The following is a 9293-nucleotide window of genomic DNA, read 5'->3' as shown; positions in this document are numbered from 1 at the left end:
AAAACTTGGCGACTTTTGTAACGTGTGATCGAAAGGTTTGAAATCTTCAACAAATGTGCTGGAAATTTTAAACTGCATTTGTTTGAATGAAGCAAAATAATGCAGGAATAGAGAGCTACAGGATTTAAATCAAGAATAAAAAATTGTAAATGGGGAAGAGGCTAAGAGGAGGGTTAAAAAAAATGTCTAATCGTCACACCATCGACCCTAAAATGTCACGCCAATAAATAATTAAAACTCAACTCGCTTCATCTTTAGCGAAATAATCACGCACGTGGTGAGGCAAGATTAATCGGAAATTGCGTTAATTTGATATCGAAAATGGGATTTCCTGCGCGATAAATTATTCTTTTTTAATTGATTGAGGTGAGAGGGGAGGGCCCGATAATTCTGGTAGTGTGGCCAACCCTGCACCGCTCTTTCAGAAATGATCATTCCGGCCAAGTGAGTTGTCAGAGATGTTCGATTTCATTAGCGCTTCACGTTTGAAAGTGGGGGCCGCGTAACTTTGTTCGCATTAATTACCATATTGTTAGGAATAGATGGCAATAACGGTTATCCTTTTGCAGGGGGGGTCGGCGAGAACCTTATTCTCTTCAGGTTGACTTCCGCACGGTAATTTATTCCGCAATGTAAATGGGGCAAAGAGCGGAGATTGATTTCGTAATTTTGAAAATCTGGTATAGGGGGTAGTGTGTCTATAGTGTTAAAATTCTGGCATCCTGCTTGTCTTATCTGAGGAAATTTTCTAAAGTTAAATAATCTGCTTCAAAATAACGCATATGCTTTTCAGACTATGAATTAAGGATTCATCTTTTAGTCTGGAAAAATGGAGTGTTGTTGTGTTATGATCGTTAGGGAATTTCGATTTTTGATTAGTTCGGATCGATTACGGTTCAGATTTTTATTATGGTACTGGCTTTTCAAATCGGAGTTCTTTAATGATCGTATGATTGAGTTTGAACTATTTCATTGTCATTTTCCTTATAATTAGTCTCATTGTTTTCAGTCTATTATTTCTGAAGAAGACCAATAAGAGAGAAATGAAATGCATTTTGATGTAATCGATTTGTCTGAACTGGTGGTGAATTCTTTGATTATTTAAGATAGATTACCGACTATTCTGTTCATTTAATATAAGAGTTTTAAAAATAATGAATAAATTTAGTTTCTGCAGTTGCGGAGTTCTTTTCCTCAGAGTTTAACTAGAAGAAAGGTACCACGCAATACAAATAAATTAAGGTTTGGAATCTAATCGAATGTAATTTAACTGGTGGCATTAGATCCTACAAACTGATGCATAATGGAGTGGTTGAGGAGTACTGTTCGTTGGATGGGAAATTAATATCACGATCGGTTCTTCGTTCCAAAAAGTTGTAGTTTAATGTTAGTATGTGCAAATATTGTTCTCTGACCATCATTAAATATGAATTCCAAATTGTCATCAACAGTCCATTAGTGCACAGTGTGCGAAATAAAATTCGAACCACCTTGAATAACTTTTGATCTAATGATCGGATCTTCACGTTTAGGACTCCTTATAAGGAGTTCAGGGTTCAAGAGGGGGACCTTAAATATGCTAATTAATTAGTGCAGACTAAATTTTAAGCCACGGAATCAGACAAAAACGTTCTTTCTCTGTATAAATATGCCTATTTTTATTCGGAGGACGGATTCGGATTTCTGACAGTTTAAATATATCTTATTTTATAACCGTAGTTGAACAACCGACCGAATTTGGAGTTTAGGCTACTAATGATTAACTCCGTCAACTTGTAGTTTTGAACCCAATCCAGAAGACAAAGGGAAAAATATTGGGAAAAATTTTGACTTTGTGGAGGACTTTTTTGATGGAACTCACCCGCATTTGCACTACATGGAGAAGGAAACTATAAAAACCTCTTACGGTTAATCTGACGGCAAGGAACTCTAACCCGTGAACCGCCTATCACTGAGGATATTTTTACGACAGCACTGTGGTCTGTGCTTGCTTGAATTCGTATCGACCAGTTATTGCTGGGATTCGAACCCGGTACACCTCATTGGGAGGTGAATGCCCAGAGCAGCCACGACTTCCCCGAAATATAGCGGTCAGTCGCAATCTAAAAAATATGGTCTCAATAGTTTGATCGGGACATAGATTCATTTAGTTGTTTACTTTTTGCGTATTTCGCCATATATAACGTTATAAGCGAATCGAAAATCTTTTGAACACAATTACAAAGTTCGTTTATCTAAAGATTACGAGAAATAAATGTTAGAGAATATTTATCATTTATTATTATTTTTTTTTATTTATAGTCAAACAAAATTTGAATTGTATGGTACCCGATTTTTACGTCATTTTAAAGCAAGCAATTTTACATGGCAAAATACAAAATTTGACTAAATCGAATTTTAATTTAAATAAATTTCTTTAAAATTCGATCTTTCTTGAAATATTTAATCGATTTGCTTTTTGCCATGTAAAATTATATGCATTAAAATGACGTAAAAAATTTTATGCCTTACAATTCAAAATTGTTTAGACTATTAATAAATAAAATAATTAAAAAAATAATAAATATCTTCTAAATATTATTTCGAGTATGGAATTATCTTTAAAGAAACGAATTTTATAATATTGCGGAAAAATTTTCAACTCACTTAAAAAGTTATTAATTTATGGAGAAATAAGCAAAAAGTAAAATTAATATGAAAGGGTTTAACCTTTAAGCTGCTCTCCTGATCAAACTATGGAAGCTATATTTTCCAAAAGTACGTTTTTGTGTCTGATTTCGTAACTTAAAATATCGTCTGCACTAATCTCTCGAACCATTAGGATTTTTTTCCAGAACGTGAAGATTCTATTATTAGGATCAAACGTTACCCACGATGGTTCCCTTTTTTTCCGCACTGTACATTTAGTGCAATGTTAACAACTAAAACAATTCATTAACAACTAAACTGCATGTGTTTAAAAATAGCAGTTTATTTTAATATTTTTCTCTTTCTAATGAGGTGAAGCGGGTTCAAATCGCAGCGATGGCTGGTAGTTATGAATTCCGTACCCAGCTCACACCGACCACAGTGCTGATGTAAAATATCCTCATCGGTAGACGGATCGTGGGTTTGAGTCCCCTTGCCACCAGGCTAATAGTAGGAGGTTTTCATGGTTTTCCATTCCATGTAATGAAAATGCGGGTAATTCAAAAGTCTTTCAAATTTCTCCTAATACTTGATCCAGGAGTTCCGTTGTCTTCTGGATTTGGTTCTAAAGTACAAGGCTACGGACTTGCGGACTTAAATATTAGTAATCGTAAGACCAAAATCGGGTTGGCCACTTAACGACTGTTATAAAATAAACTATTTTTTTTCAATACCCCGAAAAAGGTATTTAATTAATTTTTGTCTAGTTTTCACTAGTTAAGTTGTCTGTAATTTGTTATTTAAGATATTCTGAAAACAATTGAGATTTATCAGTTTTTTTATCACTAAAATACCTTGAAAATAAAATTTAATTTTTAGTAGATGTAAATTCAAATGACATACAAATATTTTGCTTCAGAATCTTATTTAATTATAGAAAAAAAATAATTCACGTTTTCCATATAGTATCGATTTTAAATAATGTTATAGTAAGGACATTAAAAATCAAGCTTTAGAAAAAATAATGCACTATTTTTTCCCACTGAAATACCTTGAAAATAAAATGCAATTTTTAGTAGAGGAAAATTCAAATAGGATACAAATATTTTGCTTCAGAATCTTACTTAATAATGAAAAAAAATAATTCACGTTTTCCATAAAGTATCGATTTTAATTAAAGTTATAGTCAAGACAATAAAAATCAAGCAATAAAAAAGAATGTACTATTTTTATTACATGCATCGGTTAGTGGAAACCACAGTTTACCAGATACATCAACAGATTCAAAACAATGTAGTTTTGAAGTATATTTACATAATTTTAAAAGTGTATAACAATTGATAGCTCAATAAAGTAACAAACTATGAATTAACCATCATTAGCTTCTTTTACAAACTCACATTGTTACATAATTTATATATCTTCTTTTTGCAACAACATAACTTTCTACTTTCCCAATGTTTAAATTTGGCGAACTGGGATAATAATCCAATCCACAGAGCACTGATTATGAATGTCTTCTGTTTTTTTTTACACACTAAACATAACCGGTTATACATATTTAACTAGTGAGACTTTTACCGATGAGTCAAATCCTTGAGCTTTCAGTTTTACCGCTGCACATAAGAATTTAAGAAGTAAAACTCAACTGAGGTACACAAACATTCATTCCACATTTACTCTTAACAGAATAATTCTAATTTTTAAAGTGGATAATAAATTAACGATTGGTTTAAAAATTTGGAATTGTTTAATAGTTTAATAGTAATAATTGTTTGATAGCTATTTTAATGAATATTTTGACAATAGCTTGTTACTTAAGTGAACTGTTAGGCAATTTTTGCAAAACAATGACATCATCACAAAATATTTAATTTGTAAAATTGCCTACTTTTTAGCCATAAAGTCATATAAAAAAACATTCTTACTGAAATTTTTTTTCCACACAGCCGAGGTATTTTTATGACTTGAAATAAAATGTTTATTTAAGAAATTACGACAATAATATGTTATATAACCAAAAGGAAAAATAGAGGCATTGTTTAAATGGTTCTTTTACTCAATGATGTGACCACTGTTTCAAGATCTTCAGAGTACTCAAACTCATCTTAAGTTCTGTTACTTGTTTGCAAACAATAATTTACGAATAATTTTTATTTTTATTTGCTGTAATTCAAATTCAATTTTGCTTCGAATGATCCCTTTGCTCCAAATCACTCCAAATCAATATTTTTCCTTTTGAATTTTACCAAATAATCTCGTACATGTTTCAGAAATTGGATTGTTTTTGCAAAAAAAAAATATTTTAAAACTTAAAAATAAAATAGTTAATTATGGTTTAAGTTCGCATTAAAAATAAAATGCTTGCTTAATATTAAAATTTAGTTTGTCTTAAAAATAAAATTTTTATAGAACTTAATTTTGAATTATTATTTAATTTAAGGTAAAGTAAAACTGTTATACTTAATGTATAGCTCCAAATTGCTAAAAAAATGTGTAAAACTACACACTATAAAAAACTTCGGTAAAAAGTATGAGCACTCCGGTGCCGGATTTTTTTACCGTAAAATCCATTTTTACCGGAACATGTTGCGGAACGAAAAATCTTATATACTGTAATTTTTACTGTCATAATTAAAGTAAAATAACAGAATCACTCTAATTAAATAAATATTACCGTAAAATTACAGTATATTATATTACTGTAAAATGGATTTTACAATTACGATTATGGAGAATACAAATGATGCACTCAGAGCACCGGTACTTAATACCGCAATTTGATCCCAGAATTTTTTACAGCTATTGCAATTTGTTGAAAATTTCTTTTTTTAGAACACACTGAACTTTCAGTCACATCACTGAAATTATTAAAAAGATTAAACGTGTTAAATAGCTTAGCGTTTCTCTTTTTATTTTCTTTAAAATTTAGTCTGATTTTAATTTGCTTTTTATGATACGTTTGAGTTTGCATCAGTAAACTCTTTTATTTTCATCATTAATATACAACAAAAAATAATTAACCAAAACTTCTCTTACATAAAAGTGGGTTGTTTCTTACATAACAAAGTTTTCTTACATAAAAATGGGAAGAGAGATAAGGACTTCAGAAATTTTAATTCTTAAATTATTGATTTATAACATTTGAAGCACGAAAAAGTCTTAAGAGTTCACCTTGGCGGGAAAAATGCAAACTGTCGCCAATCTATTATTACTTCCTCGAAACAGTTTTATCCATCACTTCTAACATATATATCCTCTTGCAGCTATTTATTTAAAACTGTATTATTTTCCTGAACTTATTTTAAATTGATATTTTTCCTTTATTTGTTTTCTAATGGAATGAAGTTATTGACATGTACACAAATAAGCTAGTTAGTACTTAAATGTAAAAAAAGTTCCAATAACATACATGCATCACATATTTATCAAATGAACTATGGTCACAAACATAAATATCTCACCGCATGTTTAATAACACATTCACAGAATGCATACTCTCAATATTTCTGTTGAATGATTCCCTCCCTTGATACATAAACCATTGATATATGATACATTAAACATCACAGAAAGTGTTTGATGCGAGCTATAAGTAATGATTTTTAGTAGTATTATGATGCGCAGGAAGAGCGTGTGCTAAAAGATGGAAACAGGTATTCCCATAATTTTCATTAAGTTACAGCCTTCACACATGTATTTCAAAGAAAGAAAAGACAATGAAAATTGACAACTTTGTTTGAGGAGAGTTTTGTAAATTGTTGTCAAAGAAATCTCTTGTGATTATTCCAGACTTGAGATTGTTCTTGAACAAAATTTTATCTATAAAAAATGTTATTGTTGCAAAACTTCATTGTAACAAAATATTAATATTATTAATAATTTTGGAGATTCTTATCGATTTCGTTCAAATAAAGCTTTTGTGACTGTAATCGAAGAGAGATTTGCTTTGGATAAAATTTTATTTATCCCATTAATTATTTGCTTTTATTTGCAATATTAGTTTTCATCAAGTGGAATTTAGGAATTTCTAAAATTCGGTTTTTATTCATTTGGGGTAGTTGTTTGCGTTTTTTTACTGCATTTCGAAGGCATTTAAAACTTTTAAGGTAGTTTATACACGGATAAAACAATTCTGGTTAAATTACATTACTGTATGGTAACAGTATTTCGATTAAAGAAAAAACCATAATTCTGGTAATAAATACCAAAATATAGGGTATTTAAACCGAATAGCATGTAACCGAATGGGTGGTTTTTATGTCATGCTGTAAGGCATCATGATAAAATTACTAAATTTTACCACAATTAACCAAATTTTATCATATATAAAACCATTTTTTATTGTTAATTTCAACAAAATAATTCACTAAGTGCTTCCGTAAAAATTAACGAGTTTTTCAGTGCTTCCAAAAATCCAGAATAACTGTAAATTTTACTATATTCTGGTATAAAAAATTAATAATTTATTATTGGTATTTTAAGATATCTATTGGAAAGAACGCACACTTAAATATCGCTTGCAAATTTATGTTACTGTTTCTTTTTATAAAAATTTTGAAAATAAATTTACAAAAACATAAATCTAAACGCAAGTGTTGGTTTAATTTTCGTTTATTTACCTTAGCAAATGTCATAACAGTTTTGCGATTATTTATTTCTTCAACTACGTTTTTTAACATAAAAAGTGTGTTAATATTAATATTTCTTATGTAAATAGTCTCCAATGAATGCACAAAAATTTTATGAGGAATACCTCTAAAAAATTTCAAAAACTGCAGACTTTTCAAATTTTTTAAGAGTTTTATTTGTATAATAATTCAAATAAAAGCAGAACATAATAAGAAATTCAAATAGTTTAATTAATATTTATAGTTAAATATTGAAATAAATAGGGAAAATTAATCACTTTCATTAATTAAAATTAACACTATTCTCCAAAAAAAATAAAGTATTGCAAACTAAAAAGTCAAATAAATCTCATTCATAAAAAAAAGCTAAATGGCTTTTATTTGCTTGATTTAATTCTTTTTTATGCCTGCTTATTTTAATCCCTTCTTGTTTATGCAAAGAAAGATATCATTTCTCTTTTTCAACGATGACATTTAAATAAATGCCTCTCCCTCTTTTTATAACAAATTGTTTTACTTTTTACAAGATCATAAGCTTGCTTCAGTAATATATTTTATTTGATAATATCGAGTTATGTGTGATAATATTAAGTGTTATTAAATGCTTTTATTAAAGTTATTTACAAATTATTTTAATCGCAAAGACTTTATTTGACAGAGGACAAATAAAAATGGAGAAGTAGTTGATTAGGAAATGAATTTATGATTTTTGTTCAGAGGCATTTCAACAGTTCTAATTATTTTGCATTTTTATTCCTAGCATTTGTATTTTTATATACAATTATTTTAATTAATATTGTACATTCATATAATATTAACAATTTCGGGATACATTAAGTCTTTAAAATCAAAAAAAGAAAAAAAAGTAAAAACAATTTGAGAATATTTATGTAAATGTTTTAAATTTATCTTTAAACCACATATTCCTCATTTGATTTTTATAGCGAAAGAATGTATATAAGGTTTATGGGATTATACCAGTTTTAAAGCAATCAATTATTATTTTTTTTTTGAAAACTAAATTACATTTGGTAAATATAATCGCCTTTTTTCACAATTTGATTATTCAGTTAGCAAGTTTTTACTTACGTTTTTTAATTTTTTAGTTAAAATTGATGTTATGGGCAATTTTTTTCCCGAACTTTTGCAAAGGTTTAACCTTTTAATTCAAGAATTTCTGTTTTCATTATGATTAATTTTACCACAAATAGAATGATTTTAAACACAAACACATGATTTTAAACACATGGTGACTGATGACATTGTACATTGAGAGAAACACTCGGGTAAAATTATTGTACAATATGGTAACAATATTTCTGATTTAAAAAAACAATGTAATTCTGATAATAAAACAAAAACAAAAAGGATATTTAAAAAATTTATTTGGTAAATTTTCTGTTTATATGGTAAAAATTTTCCTTAAGCTCTGATTTTCAAAATTATAGTCTTTGTTACGACTTATTTAATTTAATAACTAAGCTGGAAAATAAATTTAACTGAAAACTGGTTTTTATGCCATGCTGTAAGGTATCGTGGTAAAATTACTAAATTTTATCACATTTACCAAATGTTATCCCATATTACCTTTTATTTTATTGCATTTCTTAGACATTGAAAAATTTTATTGCAGTTTATATATGGAGAAAAAAAATTCTAATAAAATTACCGTACTGCATGGTAACAACATTTCTGGTAAAGAAACCCATAATTTTGGTACTAAAGACAAAAATATATGGTTTTTAATCCATTCATTTTGATTATTTTTTCGTTTATTTGGTTATGGTTTACTGGAAATTCCAGCTCTTAGTACCAAAAATGCAAAGTACAATGCAAATTGAATTAAAATACAATATCGAAAAGTAAACTTTACCAAATAAATGGTGTGATAAAATTCCCAAATTTCATTCCATTTACCAAATTTTATCACGCATACATAATTGTGTTTGTTAATATCACCGCTTCGCGCTTCGATCAAAATTACCGAGCTTTTTTGCTTTCCCATAAAGCAAAAAACCGGATAAATGTTATAAT

The sequence above is a fragment of the Parasteatoda tepidariorum genome, chromosome 1 (assembly GCF_982258835.1).
Source record: "Parasteatoda tepidariorum strain Cologne lab strain chromosome 1, Ptep-v5.0, whole genome shotgun sequence".
Lineage (NCBI taxonomy): Eukaryota > Metazoa > Arthropoda > Arachnida > Araneae > Theridiidae > Parasteatoda > Parasteatoda tepidariorum.
This window is presented reverse-complemented; position numbering follows the sequence as displayed.